The sequence below is a fragment of the Lissotriton helveticus genome, chromosome 7, assembly GCF_964261635.1.
Source record: "Lissotriton helveticus chromosome 7, aLisHel1.1, whole genome shotgun sequence".
In the NCBI taxonomy this organism is placed as follows: Eukaryota; Metazoa; Chordata; class Amphibia; order Caudata; family Salamandridae; genus Lissotriton; species Lissotriton helveticus.
Window position 1 is genome coordinate 1,570,700,459 of NC_136068.1, and position 20,757 is coordinate 1,570,721,215.

Here is a 20,757-nt window from a genome sequence, read left to right on the forward strand (position 1 = left end):
CGGCGAGACGCTGCACGACCCGAAGCCGTAGAATCAGCGGACCGGCGGGGATACACAGTCGGTCACGACAGTGCTGGAGCGTGGCTCCCTGATACAGACCGCCTGGGTGCAGGCCTGGCTTCTCTGGTGGTGCAGAGTGTGACTGGTGCTGGGAAAGCCCGGGGAGGACGCACAGAGGCGGCGGCGGAGCTGCGCCGGGGTCCCGACAGTGGCGGAAGAGGTGAGCTACCGCGGGAACTGACTGTGAGACCGGGGGTCTCCAGTACGCGAGATACGGGGACGCCGCGCGGCCTACAAGGGCCTGCTCCAACTGGCGGCCGGTCACGGATTATACCAGTGCGCAGGGACAGGGCCGTTTCTAGGTGTTTTGCCACCCTAGGCGAGAATTAAAAAATGCTGCCCCCTCCTTTTACTATCACCTCCCCCCAAAAACGTGTTGGAATTATGAAGGTTCAACCAGTGTTCTACCTAAAGGTATTTAGCAGATAACCATTACACAAGAGAATATGTTGTTAAATGGATATCTTCTCAGGCACTACAGTGTTCAATTCATCACAAATTCACATAATATAACAGAACAAGTCAATGTGTTCAAGAATTATTTGTATCATTTACCCCACTGTCAAAGATTGTGAAAAAAATATTTCTGATGTCCTGTATATGAGCACCTGAGGTAATAATTGAGAGGATAGGTTAGTGTGTGAATGAGTATGAATTGCTTACTGATAATCTCGATTAATCTTAGTCGTCCTTGCCCCAGTTATTACTAGAGAGGTGAGTCCCAACTCGAGATGGGAAAATCCAGAAGCATGTTGAAAATACAAACCAGGTACACCCTTCTCCGTGCCATAAATAGGTAGCCATTCCCAGCATTTTCCTGACATACCTAACTCTAATGAAGTCCAAGCAAGTCAAGCAGAGAGCAGGAGAAATGTTATGATTAGGATGAGGACAAGTAGCTATAAGGGTAACGATGATTGCCTGAACACATTACCTCTACATCATTCACTCTCATCCAATCATCACTAATCAAAAATACTATTATCCCATTGTAGACTTTAGAAAAACACATGCAAAGCAACCAATCCTGCAAGTAACAAAGGAGAGAAATCCACAACACACGCAGTCATCACTTAGGTCCCAAGTCAGTACACAGAAAACGATGCTGCCTAAACAGTAGGCAGGCGTACAGGTAGCCCTAAAACGTCAGCTGCCATGCACACGCATGACTAACGGCCATGATCCTGCAAGGCAGCCAATACTGCTACAGCCCCATGAGGAGCTCCAAGAAGCATGTGGAGGCACAGGACTCACTGGAGTGTAAAGAGTTGGGACTGGCCACAGAAGAAGAACAGCCACATTGGAAACATCCCGTCAACAATTACAGACTGGTACAACTTCCCCAGCTCCTGGCAAGGCAAGGCTCCTATCAACATTCCTCCGCTTGCAGCTCCTAAAGGCTGTGAACACGCCCCACCTGCCCAGCACCAGGGAACCAATGGTCTCAATAATAGAGATCCGAGCTGTTATATATTTCGTATAGGTGTTCCTAAGATAGGCATAATCGTAACTTGCCCTAATATAGACCAAAATCACTTTGCCATATGTAGGCATGATTCAAGCTATCCTAATATAGGCATGAATCATGCAACCCTAATATAGGCATGCTCCTTCACCTACATTAGCCCACAACACTACGCAATAACGGACTCTTAGAAATTAACCTTATCTAGCTTGAGCCCTGGATACAGAAGGAGGGGTTTTCCCTAACACAGGCCTTTCAGTATACATCTCCAATAGGGCTCATAAATTATGCATGAACCATTATCTATGCACAAGGTCCATCTCTTACGTCTTCCTCTGTCTGACAAAATGTCAGCACTAACCACACATAGTAACAGTGGACACTCTTGGGGTATAAATATACCACATCTTGCCCAAGTAAGTTACAGGAGATCGTGACTTCCCGGCTGATACACTGACCAGAGACGCTGTCATTCCTGCATGCAGAAGCTCCAGCTAGCAGTGGTCTAAACATCCCTTGCGGGGTGTCCGACTCCAGACCAGGACGGGGTCCACATTCTCTCATTCTAAAGGTAACAGGGTTGACTAGAACCTAGAGGGACTCTTGGCGCAACACCTACACAACACCTACATAGATGTTAGGTACACTTTAGGTACATCTATTTAGGGATGCATCCTAGGAGTACGCATTTTTAATTTATCATGTGTTTTATATCTATGTATGTATTCAAGATTATTGTACCTTGATAGAGCTTTATACTATTTCTTCATTCTTGTAGTGCTGTAGAGTATTTTTCTGTTATTGTTTAACCCCTTGCCTACTTATAACAGAACCACGCCATCATGAGCCACGGGCAGTGTGTGCTCATGACAGCATGGTTCCGTCATGCTGCAGCCGCTCCGCCCACGCAGCATTAATTCCCTGCCTGTGCGGGCGAATTAATGAGCAGGCGGGCCGTGACGGAACAACGCCGTCATGAGCACATGCTGCCCGTGGCTGATGATGGTGTGGTTCCGTCACGAGCATAGCAGCGACGTGCTCACCCTCCACACCCCCCAGTGCCACTGCAGAATTTGTGCCGCGGCCAAGGGGTTAATGGTAGTTACAGCACATATCATTTACACTAGAAGAACACCTGTGCAATAAATATTTATTGTAACACGCCCGACTGTTTCTTCTGTGTCACTCTCTGAGAAGCAAATAAGTGAGCACGAGTGACTGAGCGAAAAGTAGTACTTTGTTTCCATGATCCTGAGGGATCAGGGTTGTTCATGTTCGATAGTTGTCGGAAACTATTCCCTCCTTGTTCGAAGGAGTTTCTAGTGACAATGTGAGCTAGCTGGTAAAAGGTAAACAGGTTAGCATACCCAGTGTACAGAATCAGTCTGACACCAAACCTATAATGTATGTTATCCAAATGCGCAGAACCTATATAGGGATAAAGGAACTACACGACAGAGCTTGTTGAGAATCTCACAGTTTATAAACTCCCCATCTCAGACAAGCAGAGCGAAAAAACAAGATGATGCTGGTAATGCCTGTAAATGTATGCCTGTTGGATGGGTGCACCTTGCTTTTTTACCATGCTTCTAGATTTTCCTGCTGCAAGGTGGAATTCACCTCATTAGTAATACATGAAATGAGGGCTTGGGACATAAAGATAACACGTTAGTTCAGTTCCATTACCCCACCATACAGATATATTCACCTTTGTGTTATTGAGGATAGAAGTTCAAGAAACGTATTTTAGGGAATACATACCAAACACAGATGTCAAGTGGCCTGAGGTGAAAGAGAAGCGTTGTTGAAAGCATTTCATATGACAGAAAGAATGAAGCTATTAAAAATGCTGTCGCCAAACTTGTAGCAGAGTTCCCTTTCTGCGTCACTCTAAAGACACCCATTGGAACATCCCCTATCTCCAATAGATTGTGACTAGGAAGGGCATTTAGTTCAACAAGGCACTTTGAAAGCGTGGTGGGGCGAGGCGAGCAGAAGACTGAGAGCCTAAAGCTACTGTGAGAAGAGCACGCTTTCATCAAAACCTATAAACACAAACAGTAATACATGTTGACACAAGGGTAATTGATGTCATTACATGTGAGCCTCCTGCATGCAATTAGATATACATTTAGTGCCATGAGGTAGGATCCAATGTAAAGCACAGTTAACGCTGATAACCAAGGAAATTATAGCATACTTGAAAGGAAAACCCTGTTTTATAAAGGTACCAAGCCGCCCATGTTGCTGTGCCATACTGTGGTTTCATTGTTTCTAATACACCAATGTGTTGAGCAGAGGCCTGTCAGGAAGACAAAGGTGCACTTGATGGCGCACCCTACTTTCCTATTGACTGATGTTCCAGCTGCCTGTTTTTCATTGCTCCGAGGGTCGGGATTAGCCTCAACTATGCTGAACCGTAATTGGTTATTTCAATTTACTTTCCTTGTGCAGTTTGGCTGTATTTCCCGAAACTAAAAGGCAACAGAATTATTTTAAGCCTTCAATTCAACGCATTCAAGATTAACCTTTTCCTCACATTTTGCAGTTTTCTGACTCATGTTTTTGCCGCCCTCCCCCTTTTGCCGCCCTAGGCAGCCGCCTAGTCTTGCCTAATGGTAGAAACGGCCCTGCGCAGGGAGACACGAGCCCGTCTGTCGGGGGCACGCCTGGAACCAGAAGTGGTGGGGAGAAGTACTTTGGGTCGCGAGCAGAGGTGTGGAGCCAAGGGGCTCGAACTGCGGCAAAACGGCCCGAGCTCAACACACGGGCCAAGGTGAGCGGCATTATCTGTGGGCGTACCGGGAGCAGTGGAGGAGCAGGGATCAGCACATGGTGTATAGAAGTAGTGTGTACGGGGGAGTGGTGACGAAGGGAGTCGTGGTATAGAGACAAGTAGCCTCCAACGAGGCCTATTTGGCGGCAAGTGGTGCCTGCCTCTGAAGGCGGGAGAAATACGGCCTATGCTGTGAGAACCTACCCCCCTTGCCAACAGGACTGCGCTGTGTGAGGACCAGGCGCACACAAACACGCAGCACCACGACACTGGGGAGCAAGTGGTCTACTCGTTACATTGACACCTGCTAGCGCAGAGGTGACGGAGCAGGAGATCTGCACTAGGAGGATTGCGAACAAGGATCGTGTATCGGATTGGGGTCAGACTGTGTGCTCTGGTGGGGCAATAGCACTGTGGGACTTTGTGCAATTGTTCGGACTTAGGAGTGCCAAGCCCCTATGGGACTTCGTGCATTATACAGTTGCTCTGGTGGTGGGTGGAATTCACCGAAACATCGGGATGGGACGCCTACAGGTAAACAACAGGATGCAAGTAATGGCCCTGACCATGTTCCAGATACTGCAGAATCCATGGGCGCCTCCCAACTGCCTAGCTGCATACCGCCCACTAATGTGGATGAGACCACGGATAAACTGGACTTAATATTACAAGAAGTGCGAGACTCTAGAAAGGCCATAAAACATCAAATCGGTGCCCTCACAACCGGTCTCTCCCTGCTCCGGGCAGATCATGGCAAGCTCAATGACAAGGTGAAAGACCACACAATAGCGTTAGATGAACTGTGTCCCCAACAGACCCAAAACACCACCCATAATAAACAACTGCAGACCCAAGTTGCCACCCTGATGGATCGGGTGGAAGATGCAGAAGGGAGAGCACAGAGGACCAATATTCGCGTCATCAGTATGCCGGAGAAATGTGAAGGGAACGGCGTCGCTCGCTAAATGGAAAGGTGGTTCAAGGAGCACGTCACCTCTAAAGGCCTCTCTGACGAGTACTGCATCAAAAGAGCGCATAGGATACCTACAGGTCAGCAGAACTGGGGTCCCCACCTCGGCCACTCATAGTTAAAATGCTGAATTATAGGGATCAGGACATTTTGTTGCAAAAATCAAGAGAATTGCCCCAGATTGACTTTGAAAATGCCTGGGTATCGCTCTTTCCCGAATATACTCTCATGGTGCAGAGGCAACAAATGCACGGCTTCAATTGATACAGTTTTTCATAGTGCACCGAGCCTATTTGACACCGGGGAGGATTCAGAGGTACTTCCAAGTGCAGAATGCAGCATGCCCCAGATGTTTGACAGAGGGGGCGGAACTGGAACATATGCTCTGGGACTGCCCGAGCCTGGGGAGTTATTGGACGGAAGTGGGTGCACTTTTGAATGAAGTTACAGGCAGGGAACTGTCTTACGATATGGCCACGTGTGTGCTGCTTTGGTTCCCCATACGCCCAAGACGAAGATAACAAGTACATTCATAGATCTAGGGCTTATATTAGCGAAGAGAGAAATTGCCCTGCATTGGAAGTCGAGAGAGGGACCGTCACACAAGCGCTGGAGGGTGGAGCTTTTTAAATGGGCATTGAGTGAGAGCACGATTCGGATGCAAGAGGCTCACCGATCGAATCAGGAGACGGCCCTGGATCAAGCGAGGGTGTGGGAAGCATTAGTTCAGGCCTTGTTAAATCTGCAACGACATGATGAGAGCTAAAGCACATAGAATTTCAGTGTAATGCCTAGACCTTACAACATGTAGAGAATGTACCACTGCTAACTGAGTAACATGAGTTCTGTAGTAGGGGATCTCTGTGTATAGTCATAATCTAGTGAATAGTCCCGCCCATGTGCGTGGACCCCGGAGCAATCAAAAATAATCTCTTACAGTGTCAAAAAATGCAGAAAATGCATAGACACTTAAGAGAGAATTTAAAGACAGATAATGCAGCCAAAAAGGCTACACTGTCCAGTACTTCAACTAGAAATTCCACCATAAAATCCACAAAACAGCAAAGCCTGTACAGATTTCCCTTGCTTAACAGCAAAATCCCTCAGGAATGATAGAGAGAAGAACCTGGACAGACAAGCCCCATAGGCTGCCATTATGTGGCTTAATTAGGATACTGTGCCTTTAAGGAACCTTCCAGAACCTTCTCTCAGTATCCCAGAATGCATAGCAGGTCCAACTTAGCCTCAGTTCTTTTTTCCGGCTCCTGCAAGCAGGACCCTGGAGCATTGAGCTCTCCCTTTCAAGGGTTTTTGTTAGTGTTTTACACTGATTTCGATTTTTGGTGCTTTTAAAGTACTTTGGTGACTTTCTTTCTGTGTTTCTGCACTCTTTTTTGTCCATAATGCCTGCATTATTCGACAAATGCCCTGAGTGCTCAAGAAAGAAGGCCAGGACAGACTCCCATGAGGTCTGTATTCTCTGCCTTCCCTCTTCCCACATTCCTGAGGAGTGTAGGATCTGCAGAAGCTTCTCTGGAAGGACCCTGAAGGAGAGGAAGAAGATCAGGCTTCAGGGACTTGAGGAGAGAAAGCTGAAGGCACGAGGTGGGTCAGGAGGGGCTCCTTCTACCCATGCTGAGGCCTCTGGGGGGCTCCCCAGGGGCAGGAAGACCAGCCCTCGCCCAAGGTCTCCGTCTGGGTCAGTTGCGCTGACCACGACGTCGAGGGGACGGTCAACGGCCAGTTCCAGGTCTCCCCAGGGCTCTGGGTCGAGAAAACGTCGCCCGTCGACGTCGAGGAACGTGTTCCGGCCGCCGTCGAAGCCGGTGTCGATATCCTCGTCGTCGCTGTCGGCGTCGAGTGATCGACATCGGAGGGCCCGGCGTCGGCGCTCGCCGTCGAGGCGACACCGCCGTTCGCCGTCGAGGACATCGTCGTCGAGGGGATCCTCGTCGTCGAGGTCGCCGTCGAGACGAAAGGCATCTCCGGCGCCGAAGAGGTCGACGTCGAAGCATTCCAAAAGGCCGACGTCGAGACGGTCAAGGAGATCGACGTCGAGAAGGTCGGAGAGGTCGACGTCGAGAAGGTCCAAAGGGTCGCCGTCGAAGCGATCCAGGAAGTCGACGTCGAGACCGGCGAAGAGGTCGAGGTCGCCGTCGAGGCACCATCGCCCGTCGTCGAGGTTTCGTGGCTCGTCGATCTGGTCGGGGTCGACGTCGAGACGGAGACACGGTTCGACGTCGAGGAGTGTGATTCGGTCGACGCCGAAGGACCGTTCGACGTCGAGGGGACATCGGTCGTCGTCTGGACACCGGTCTTCAGCGTCTGGAGGTCCTAAGGACAGGCCCAGGCCTGTGGGGGGCTCCCCACGCTCTGGAAGAGATGGTGGCTCGCCGGGACTGGCGCATTCCGGGGTGGATACTCCGATGAGGCCGGCTACACCTCCTCCGCGGCCTGCTATGCCGATGGGTCCTCCTCCGAAGGCCCCTACCCCACCTCCGAAGCCGGCTCCGCGGGACCCGCGTCCGGTTACTCCTCCACCCCCGATCCCACCGAGGGGGGTGTCGATGCCTAAGTTTCCGACGCCCCCGAAGAAGACTCCTAAGAAGCCTAGAGCTCCTGACCCTGGGAGGCCGAAGGAGCGTCCGAGGCCCAAGAGGTCGAGATCTCGCTCGGGGAGGCGGGACAGATCAAGGAGTGGCCGTGGATCTTCTTCACGATCCAGGCATCATCACAAGAGACGTCGGTCCAGGTCACGTTCTCCATCTGGGACCCGTTCCTACTCGCCCACGCTGTCCGATTCGCCGGAGACTAGGGTGTCTCCGATAGACGATATTAGCACATTTCAGGAGGTTCTCCTGCGTGGTGCGGCGAAGTTGGGCATTGAGGTTGAAGCGCCTACGGCTTCTACCTCGGTAATCTTTGAGACTTTACACAAAAGGCACTTGTCTCGCCCCCTGTTACCTCTGGTGCCGGGGCTCCTTGAGCCCGCCGAACAGCTATTCCTGACGCCGGCAACGGTGAAATCTGTACCTTCCAGGATACTGAAAAAGTACAGGGCTCCGGACTCAGACCCAGCCTTCTTGAGGAAGGACCCGGTACCGGATTCAGTCATCGTGACTGCTGCTCGGAAGCTTCATGCCACCTCCCCTGCGTCCACGGTGCCTCCGGACAAGGAGAGCCGGTGGATCGATTCTGCTGGTCGCAAGGCGTGTGGGACATCCGCCTCGTCCATGAAGGCAGCCAGTGACTCGGCTTTGCTGGGACGTTACGACCGGTCCCTTTGGGACTCGATGGAGCAGTTCGCAGACCTCGTCCCTCGAGACCGCAAGGAGGACTTTGTGGAGATCGTCAAGGAGGGGATGCTGGTCTCTAATCAGGCCATCGGCGCCGCAGCAGACATATCGTTGCTGTCCGCGCACGGATATTGCCACGGGATTCACCAGAGACGCCATGCTTGGCTCAGGTTGACATCGTTGAAACCGGAGGCACAGCAACGCGTGGCGAATCTCCCGTTTTCCGGAGATACCCTCTTCGGGAAGCACGCGGATGATGAGATGGCCAGGATGAAGGCCGAAGCGGAGACCCTGACGGCAGTGGGCTTGGAAAAGCCCAAGGAAAAGAAACCCTTCCGACAGTACCAACGTCGGTTTGGGGCGCAGGGTCGTGGAAGGGGGCAGTCTGCTGGTCAACATCAACAGCGGCAGCAGCAGCAGCAGTACAGGCAGCCCTTCCAGAAGCGACAGGGTGGTAGAGGTCGTCAACAGTCCTCTACCGCGACCAAGGGCCCGGCCGGGTCCCGTCCCTGAGCTGTTACTTCCCCCTCGTCCGTTACCCGCTCCGGTGGGGGGAAGCGTTCAATTTTTTCTGGCAGAGTGGAGAAAAATTACTCAGGACAAGTGGGTGCTGAATATTGTTTGCAATGGATACAGTCTACGTTTCACCAGCCCTCCTCCATCGATTCCTCCCGTCAGCTCGCAGTATCAACTGCGCGAGCTTCAGACGGAGGCGGACGTTCTGCTAAGGAAAAGGGCGATCGAAGACGTACCTCTGTCTCAAAGAGGAAGAGGTCTGTACTCTCGGTTCTTTCTTGTCCGCAAGAAGGACAAAAACGAGTTCAGGCCCATTCTGGATTTGCGGCAGGCAAACAAGTGGATTCGCAGAGAAAAGTTTCGCATGCTGTCGTTGCATCAGATCTACCCTCAGCTGCAACGGGGAGACTGGATGTGTGCCATAGATCTACAGGACGCATACTTCCACGTGCCCATTGCATGCAAACACAGAAAATTTCTGCGCTTTCAAGTCGGCACCAATCACTATCAGTACACGGTGCTACCCTTCGGACTGAAGTCTGCACCCAGGACATTCTCAAAATGTATGGCAGTGGTAGCGGCACACCTGAGGAAGAACAAGGTGTTTGTCTACCCGTACCTGGACGATTGGTTGATCAAAGCCTCCTCCTTCTCGGAAGCTCGAGCACACTTCCAGAAGACGTGCGTTCTCTTGAACAAGCTGGGGTTGCACATCAACATGTCCAAGTCGGTCCCGATTCCGGTACAGTGCATCCAGTACTTGGGGGCCTCCATCAATACGCTGTCAGCAAGCGTGTCTCCTTCGGAAGAGCGACGTTTATCACTCGTTCGGAAGGCTCAGGCTCTCATGAAAACTCCGTCTACGACTGTGAGGACCGTGTCTTCTCTACTGGGATCGATGGCCTCTTGCATCTTTCTCACTCCTCACGCACGGCTACAGATGAGACCTCTGCAGGAGTGCTTGGAGGATCAGTGGGACCAGAGGAGAGGTTCTTGGGACGACAGGATACGACTGTCTCTACATGCTCTTCAGTCTCTGAAGTGGTGGTGCTCGAAGGAGAATCTCCTCAGAGGCGTTCCCTTCCACAAGGACATTCCCACACAGACCATCGTGACGGATGCGTCTCTCCAAGGTTGGGGGGCGCATTCCGGAGACCTGCAAATTCAAGGGACGTGGTCCCCGACGGAGTCCACGTACCACATCAATTTCCTGGAACTGAGAGCTGTTCACTTGGCACTGAAGGCCTTTCATCCGTCCTTTCAGACCAACTCTCTGCTTGTTCAGACGGACAACACGACAACGATGTATTACCTCAACAAGCAGGGGGGCTCGAGATCGCGCACTCTGTCGCAGGAGGCGCAGGCGATCTGGCACTGGCTTCTGGCTCGAGGACTGTCGATAACGGCCACCCATCTGCCAGGTGTGCAGAATGTTCAGGCAGACGAACTGAGCAGAATCGTGCAGGAAAACCACGAATGGGTCATAAACGACGAAGTACTAGGAGAAGTCTTCGCAAGGTGGGGAACTCCAGACGTAGATCTGTTTGCCACCGCCGAAAACAGCAAATGCCGAGGCTTCGCCTCCAGGTACTACCAGCCAGGGACGCTGGGGAACGCGTTATGGATCAACTGGTCGAACTGCTTTCTGTACGCTTTTCCACCAATTCCCCTGATTCCGGCGGTTCTCATCAAGCTGTCTCAATCCAGGGCGAGAATGATTCTGATTGCCCCGGAATGGCCCAGACAGTGGTGGTTCACGGACCTGCTTCACCGTTCTCTCCTTCCTCACATGAAGCTGCCGTGCAGGCCGGACCTTCTCACGAAGTTCGGGGGGCGGATGGTGCACCCCAACCTCTCGTCTTTGAGTTTGGCGGCATGGCTCCTGAAATAGTGCAATATGGCCATCTGAATCTCCCAGAGGATTGTATGGGCATACTGAAGGAGGCTAAGCGACCTTCCACTAGGACTTCCTATGCTTACAAGTGGAAGAGGTTTTGCATCTGGTGCAAGTCTAAGAACTATGACCCTACGTCATGCAAGGAAGATGTCATCCTTCCATATCTGCTTCATCTGGCGCAGTCGGGCCTTAATGTCCATTCCATTAAGGTTCATCTGGCTGCTTTGACTGCCTACAGGAAAGGCCCTTCACAGACTTCTTTTTTCCAGATCCCTGTGATCAAAGATTTTTTGGAAGGCTTGAAGAAAGTGTTCCCTCCTGTCAGGCTTCCTTCGCCTTCATGGGACTTGAATGTGGTGCTGTCCAGATTGATGAAGGAGCCTTTTGAACCCATTCATAAGGCTTCGTTGCAGCACCTGTCCTGGAAGGCGGCGTTCCTCGTGGCCATTACATCGGCCCGCAGGGTGAGTGAGATTCAGGCATTGTGTTGCCAAGAACCTTATACTGTATTTCATAATGCTAAAGTTGTTATGCGTACTCACCCTAAGTTTCTTCCCAAGGTTGTTTCTGATTTTCATATCAATCAGACTATCACTTTGCCTACGTTCTTTCAGAATCCTTCATCTCCGGCGGAAAGGTCTTTACATTCCCTGGATGTGCGGAGGGTGCTGAAGTTTTATCTTGATAAGACTAAAGATGTTCGTAGGTCAGACCAATTGTTCATCAATTATGGTTCAGTCAGGACGGGTCTTGCTACCTCTAAACAGTCCATCTCTAGGTGGATTGTGTCCTGCATTCAGTTGTGTTACTGCAAAGCTAATAAGACCTTAGGGGGCAAACCTAAGGCTCATTCCACCAGGGGCAAGGCTGCTACGACAGCTATGCTCCGTAATGTTCCCATTGCAGAGATCTGCAAGGCGGCCACTTGGAAGTCGGTCCATACCTTTGCTAAGCATTACTGCCTGGACTCTGATGCCAGGACAGACGCTCAGGTTGGGCAGGCTTCGCTGCGGAATCTGTTCGCACAGTAGTGGCGTTATTTTACTCTCCACCGCCGCTTGGTGTGGGGATGGGCTTGCCATTCTATTCACTAGATTATGACTATACACAGAGATCCCCTACTACAGAAGGAGTAGTTTCTGTCCTGTAACTCCAGTTCTGTAGTAGGGGTATCTCTGTTATAGTCATAAGCGCCCTCCCGCCTCCCCGGTGGAGTGTTGTTCATGATCATAATGCTACAGGTCTGGCGTTTTCTACGCCTTCGAAAAGAACTGAGGCTAAGTTGGACCTGCTATGCATTCTGGGATACTGAGAGAAGGTTCTGGAAGGTTCCTTAAAGGCACAGTATCCTAATTAAGCCACATAATGGCAGCCTATGGGGCTTGTCTGTCCAGGTTCTTCTCTCTATCATTCCTGAGGGATTTTGCTGTTAAGCAAGGGAAATCTGTACAGGCTTTGCTGTTTTGTGGATTTTATGGTGGAATTTCTAGTTGAAGTACTGGACAGTGTAGCCTTTTTGGCTGCATTATCTGTCTTTAAATTCTCTCTTAAGTGTCTATGCATTTTCTGCATTTTTTGACACTGTAAGAGATTATTTTTGATTGCTCCGGGGTCCACGCACATGGGCGGGACTATTCACTAGATTATGACTATAACAGAGATACCCCTACTACAGAACTGGAGTTACAGGACAGAAACTACTCCTTATTGTGTTTTGGAAGTTACTTGCCTGCACCACTTAGGAGGAAGGGCGTTAAGGAATGTTGGGTTATAAATGAAGACATGTTTCGCGAATGATGACGAGGTGTTGCATATGATGTTGTGTCATGATAAATCTTCAATAAAATATGTTTAAATCTTCCCGGCAAGATTAAAAGTAATACATGAACAGAAAACATACTTTTTTGAGAGCCCAGAGGACGTGGAGGAATGGTTGGAAGTGACAGAACCATAAAAACTCATGAATGCTACCTCCCACAACTCAGCTCACAGCGCCCGAAGTGTAGGAACACCTGGCCAACGCAGCACGGGGCGACTACGCAAGAGAAACACACAGTCCCACCCAACACTGCAGCAAATGCACAGAAGCAAGGAGCAGGCGATCCTCACAGTCTCCTCATTTCGGACTACCACAAAGACTGGCGGCATGACCTCCTCCGAAGTAGACACACACAGGTCGGACTCTGGAGTGTGGCTCTATTTCCCACCGTGACTCCACAGACGGCGGATGGTTTGTTTAATTGACCAGATATGTTATGTTGTGTATCTGGCACAGAATAGTAATGTGAACTATCACTATGTCTTTTGTATTTAAATGTTGCAATGGCACAAAACTGCATGAAGGTATAGCCCAGGGAGCCAATAGAACACCACCATATACAGGAATACGAGATTGCGCCGGATGGGTAGTATTGGCCATGTACCCCAAAATGCAAAAGCACTACACGGATGTAACTTAGGTTTATATTTGTTGTTTTCAGTTGTATGGTCTGGTATAGTTCTTCAACCGGACCGAGTATTGGGAAGTTTAAGGGAGGGAAATAGTCCTGTTTTGAGTATCCACCTGGGTTGCTCTGCACCACACATGTCATGTTGACCGTTTGGCGGTCAGACCTTGGAAGACAATGCATATACATAATACATATACCATACAAACGTGGAACGTTCGGAGACTGGGCTCTGTTCAGAAGCGCCATAGGATACATGCTCAGTTGCTGAGACGCAAGGCGCAGATAGTGTACCTGCAGGAATTCCATATGGTTGAAAAGGAAGTAGGGAAGCTTCGCAGGAAGTGGAGAGGTCAGATTTTCTCCACCACATGCTTGGGGTTTGCACGGGGCGCCACAATCTGTCAAACACGGGGTGCCTTTTACATCATTGGAAAAACGGGTGGACTAGAGCGCCTAGAGACCCTTACGGGTGATTGTGCGCTTTACAAATGTGGACTTTACTTTACTTTAACAAGAGAAATTCCTGAATATGCTGTCCTTTGCGCTAGCAGGTTGGGAGATGTATCCATGGATCATTGGCGGGGACTGTAATACTGTCATGGATGTTATAATGGATAGACCACATCCTCCCCTCAACGGGACAGGGGTACTTAAACAGGCGAAGGCACTGTGGGGGTGGGCTGAGGGCTGGGGGTTGTGTGACGTGTGGAGTGTGAGACACCCAACACATGGGGAATACTCCTTCTATTCACCGGTCCACATGCTGCACAGGAGAATAGATAGAATATACTGTTCAAATCGGATTCCAATACAGGTGCTATCTACTACTTACTTGGCGAAGACCTTCTCCGATCACAACCCAATGGAAATAGTGATTAATTGGGGCAGGGTGCCCACCCCAGTGCCCACCTGGAGATTGTGGCCACCATTGCTGGAGGACTCATTGTTCCGAGCTACTATGTCTCATATTATCCGACACTATTTTGCGGAAAATTGTAATACGGCGTCTAACAGATTAATTGAATGGAACGCCTTTAAAACAGTTATCCGTGGGAAGGTAATCAGCGCAACGGTGGGTGCCCGACTGGAGGTTCACAAGTCCCTTATAGACATAGAAAAGAAAATGGGCAAACTAGAACAGGAAGCTTCAACCGATGCTGACAAGCGGGCTCCCCTGCAGGAGGCCAGAATTAGGCATGCAGAATTACTAGAATTACTAGAATCTCTCCGTGTCACAGACCATCAAAAATACACGCAGCTGAGGTATGCTGAGGCAGATAAGGCTGGGACCCTGTTAGCCAAATTGCTACGGGATGATCCCCCCACTATCATCATTAACGAGGTCACCACCCTTATAGGGGATAAAGTTATTACCCAGGGAGATATTAATGGGACATTTCATCAGTACTACGCTGCACTTTATAGTGAACCTACAGAAAGAGTAGACACACAAATGGACGATTTTTTATCCACCGTACCATGTCCTCAGTTATCAACAGACGCTCAGAAGGCATTACTGGGACCCATTACAAAGTCAGAAATTAGAATTGCTATCAAGGGACTTCCCCGAAACAAAACTCCTGGGTTAGAGGGCCTTCCAGCTGAATTTTATGATGTATATGCTGACTCACTTGGGCCACAATTGGAGATTTTATACAATGAGGCATTGGATAAGGGCTCTCTACCCCTCACTACAGCGCAGGCGCTAGTAGTATCCCTTCCGAAGTCAGGCAGGGACCCCACTGATATGGCTAGCGATTATCACTGTTAGCGTCGGAATATAAAATACTTAGTAAAGTGTTAGCCAACAGACTTCTGCCGACTCTGCATACACTGATCCATATAGATCAGGCGGGTTTCCTGCCTGCCTGCAGTATGTCCTTAAACACTAGGAAACTACACCACCTCTTGACAGAGGCCCCAAGTCGCTATGATCAGACGGGTTGTATATCATTGGACATGCGTCAGGCGTTCAACGGTAGGTAGCCAAAATATCGAAATTAAAATATCGATATACAATAATATCGATGTTTTAATTTCGATGGTATAGAATATTGATGTGCAATAATTTCGATGGACAGAATATCGATTTTAAGGTATCTATGTTATTAATATCGAATATTTGTTTAGTCTTATGTATTTTCTTATGATTTTATATGTTTGTTAAACATGTTTTTTAATGTATGTTTAGAAATTGGTAATTTTGTTTACATTTTGCGTTTTAGTATCAGAGCGGGTTGTGGGTTCATAGGGGAATAGGGTGGGAAGTAATTTAATTATAATTAATTAATTATTATGTTTAAAAAAAATATTTTTGATTAATAATTAATTGTTAATTAATAATTAATTGGTAATTAGTTATTATTAAATAGTTAATTACATTAATTAGAGTTAATGTAGTAATATTTTTTATTTTTTGTTATTGTTAATTAATAATTAATTGGTGATTAATTATTATTAAGTGATTAAATGATAATTACATTTTTTATGGGATTTATTTATGTTTAGTGGGTTGTGTGTTTATAGGGGAATAGGGTGTGAAATAAATAAATTAAATTAATTAAAGAGATTGTATTTATTTATTGGTATTTATTATTAATTAATTGATAATTAATTAATTGGTCATTAGTTTTTTTAAATTAATTTATAATATTAATTATAAATAGTTTATTAATAAATATTGTTTATTCTTGTAAATTTCTTGTTAATTAATTATTAATTGGTCATTAATTATTAATTGGTAATTAATATTTGTCAATTAGTTAATTTATAATTACATCAATTTAATAATATTAATTGTTATTAATTTCTTAATTGATATTTAGATTAATTGTTTTTTGTATGTGTAGTGTGTTGTGTGTTAAAGGGGGAGTAGCGTGGGAAGTAATTTTTTGTTATTTTAGTAAATATTAATTATAAATATTTGGTATTTAGTAATATATTTTTGTAAATAAAATATTACATCTTTTTTTCTTTAAAAAAAATATGTAATTGATAAGTATGTTAATATAACGCCTACGCTATCCTGCGCTTTCGCTACTATTGCACCCTCTGGAGTGGGAATAGTAATTTTTACCCCCGCGCTATCCAACCCTTTCCCTACTGTTGCACCCTTTGGAGTGGGAATAGTAATTTTTACACCTACGCTATCCTGCGCTTTCCCTACTGTTGCACCCTCTGGAGTGGGAATAGTAGTTTTTACACCTACGCTATCCAACGCTTTCCCTACTGTTGCACTCTCTGGAGTGGGAATAGTAATTTTTACCCCAACGGTATCCAATGCTTTCCCTACTGTTGCACCCATTGGAGTGGGAATAGTAATTTTTACCCCTACGCTATCCAACGCTTTCCCTTCTGTTGCACCCTCTTTAGTGGGAATAGTAATTTTTACCCCTACGCAATCCAGCGCTTTCCCTACTGTTGCACCCTTTGGAGTGGGAATAGTAATTATTACCTCTACGCTATCCAACGCTTTCCCTACTGTTGCACCCTCTGGAGTGGGAATAGTAATTTTTACCCCTACGCTATCCAACGCTTTCCCTACTGTTGCACCCTCTGGAGTTGGAATAGTAATTTTTACCCCTACGCTATCCAACGTTTTCCCTACTGTTGCACTCACTGGAGTGGGAATAGTAATTTTTACCCCTACGCTATCCAACGCTTTCCCCACTGTTGGACTCACTGGAGTGGGAATAGTAATTTTTACCCCTACGCTATCCAACGCTTTCCCTACTGATGCAATATGTGGAGTAAGTATATATATTAATTTATATGTAGAGTTTTTAATTTATATTAAATGTATATGTATTAGTTATTATTTTTTAAATGTTTTAATGTTTATATCTAATTTGTTAAATTATATGTATTTTAAAATAATTTTTAATACATTTAAAAAACGATATTTTTTACTTCGATATTATTGTACTACGATATTTTTTTTCCGATATTTTTGTACTTACCTTTATGTAGATAGAACTTCGATATTTTTGATGTCGACATTTTTGCTTCGATATTTTTGTATGTCTATATTCTGTCTGTCGATATTACGTCATAGATCCGCGTTCAACACCATTAAGTGGGACTACATGTTCAGGGGCCTGGAGAAATTTGGCCTGCCGGAGGAGTATATCAAATGGCTTCGCCTATTGCATAATGCCCCTATGGCTAGAGCGCGCAGCTGTGGGCACATTTCGGCTGAATACCAGATACATAGGGGGACGAGGCAGAGCTGCTAGCTATTGCCACTTATATTTATATTGGCACTTGAACCCTTGGCACTAAAGATCGGGGCAGAACTGAATGATATGTGAATAAAGATAGGAAACACTACGCATTTGCTGTCTGCATACGCGGGCGATATTATCCTGTATCTACATGAGCTCCTATCACCCATGGACACACTAGCTGAGGTGTTTGAACACTTTGAAAAAATATCAGGTCTTGCTATAAACCCAGTGAAATCGACTGTATTCTAATTCACAGAGAAAGTGTCCCCTATGGAATTTCAGTTTAGCACAATGCGGTTCCTGCACACGTTTAAATACCTGGGCATTCAAGTTTATCGGACACACGCAGACATGCTGGATGGTAATCTGCACGGAGCACTCAGAGCCCTACAATCTAGCATTGCTTTTTGAACCACTCTAACGATATCAGTAGTGGGCAGGGCGGCAATCGCAAAAATGGTGGTACTCCTGCGGCTACTCTATTATTTTACAAATGTACCACTTATGATACCGAGCGCCACATTTAAACTAATGAATACACTAATAATCTAGCTCATATGAGGATCGGGTAGGTGAAGAATAAGTCTGCTGGAGTAATTTACAAGAGATAGGATTCACGGAACGGGACATAGGCCGAGGGACTTTGCATGTCCTATTACTGCCCAGTAGCAAACTTCCATGAAATCTTCCCCCTTTGTTACACACGGCACTACAGTGTTGGAAGGTGGCATTACAGTACACTAGTGCTTACCCTGCGTACGCCGGTAGTATACCCCTGCTCGGAATACCTCTGCTGGGTAGACAACTGACTGGGCGCAGAGTCACACCTTGATTAGACGCAGTGATCAGCACGGTGGCAGACTTGTTTTGGCGACAGTATGGTATTGGACCATGATAATTTCATCAAAGAGAAAGGAGTGCCGGCCCACTTATATTTAATATATGCAACACTGTCGCAATATGTCAAAGCACACTGGGCCCCACAGAGGCAAGAACCCCCACACATGACCTGGTCAAAACCCTTTACTACATGGAAAGAGGTAGACACCTCATCAAGTGGCTGTATCTGGGGATACGTTCTCATACAAAGGTTGACCTGACCCTACTACGGAATGCATGGGAGGGAGACGTAGGTCGGGCCCTAGAGGATAATGAATGGGGGAAGATCATAGAACACCCCCAAAAAATATCGAGAAACGTGAATTTTAAGTTTATACAAACCATGATCCTACACAGGGCTAATGTAACCCCACTCAAATTAGACACGATGTTCCCACAAACTCAAAACCACTGCCCCAGATGCCGAATGGAAGGAGCCGACCTAGTGCACACGATATGGTCATGCCCATGTCTTAGAGGGTTCTGGGAGTCGGTCAGATGCCACACCGCAGAGATCACACATCGGGAGGTATATAATACCATAGAGGACTGTATTTTGGGCTTGAGGAAAAAAGCAGCCAAATACAAAGTACAATATAGGTTTGAAATCTGGCGCTTCTTTTGGCAGTAAGGGCCAAAATACACCCAACTAAAATGTCACTTTACCTTTCGTTTTTTTATTGAATTTCTAGGTTCTTTTTTTAATGTAAATTAAGATATTGTTACCATACGTAACCTATAATGTCACTTTAACCTTTTTTTTAAATTACATTTTTGGGTTTTTTAAACGTAAAGTAATATATTGTATTACCATTCCCTGCAGGCAGCCATCTTCCCACAGTGCACAGAATGGGATTGGATGCAACAATCGACATGTGGCCAGGCCCTGCGCCCAGCCCACGTGTGACCACCCACACAAAGTCAAGGGGGCCAGGACACTCCTACCCTGCCCCCTTATAACATCTTGTTCTTCATTTTCAGGGCAAAACCTCATTTTCAGTAATAGCGACTTCAACATTTCTCTTCATGGTGCCGCCAGCCAGTCACACCAGGTGCTCCTGCTGGAGCGAGGCAGCAATTGGGAAAAAAGTCCCCTCAGCCAATCAAATCTCTCTATTATTTTTAGGTGCATGCCTGTGGGTCTCCCACGGGACTCCTGCGGACCCAACCATCCAGATATTTATCAATTTTGAACCTTAATTTCTCAAAAATTATTACATGTATTTACACCAAATCACAAAAAGCATGGTTTCTGGGTAAAATCTAACTTTCTGCCAAATTTTGCATAATGCTGTTCAGACATTTTGGCTGGAGCAGTGTCTTAAATTCGGTATGGAAGTTGCATGGGGAATTTGCGTTTTGGGACTACCTGCTTTTTCACTGCCCCCGTTTGACGGATCACTTCAAAACTTTCTAGGAAGAAGCGGCGGTGGATGCATTATTTTGGGAAGTTTTGTGAAGATTCAGCAAATGGCGCCAAAGTTATTTGCAAACCAATTATTGATTTCCTATGGTAGGTAGGTCCTAACTCTAACTACACAGTGGCAACCTCCAGTGTATAATGTTTGTATATGTATATGTATATATATGTGTGTGTGTGTGTGTGTGTGTGTGTGTGTGTGTGTGTGTGTGTGTGTGTGTGTGTATACATACATATACATATACACATACACATATACATACATTATACACTGGAGGTTGCCACTGTGTAGTTAGAGTTAGGACCTAACTACCATAGGAAATTAATCATTGGTTTGCTAATATATATATATATTACCTACTGGCGGTCGCCAGTAGGTATATATAGTTAGGATTTTTTCTCTATTGGATTTTTGAAAATTCTATGTCTAATAACTTTGGCGTTTGTGGACGGAATTGGCTGAAATTTTCAGGAAAATGGCACATTTTGTTTCTGAGCAGCCCTTGAGAATTTGGGGGGGGTTCGTCAAGGGGGGGCCGAGAAAAAAGGGGGGTCCCAAAACGTGTTTTTAACATTGAGTTTTCCATAGGGCGGTTGGCCTCACTTTTAGCCCGAACGGCTGAATGGATTTGCATGAAACTTGGCAAAATTGTAGGGACTGGTAGCCCGATGTGCCTTTTGTAGGTCTCAATATATGTGCTACAGTGGATTTTGAGAAATTAACGTTTAAAAAAAGATATATATCTGTAACAGCGGACCGGGCAGCGCTCCAGGACGCGTACTTTTCGCGCAACGGAGCTTT

At 46.9% G+C, this 20,757-nt stretch overlaps 1 protein-coding gene across 4 annotated transcripts in view; it reads left to right on the forward strand.

The window, feature by feature from the left end:
* Window positions 1–20,757, forward strand: part of DKKL1 (dickkopf like acrosomal protein 1) — a 1,301,767-nt gene that overhangs the window by 88,112 nt on the left and 1,192,898 nt on the right. The window lies entirely within an intron of this gene.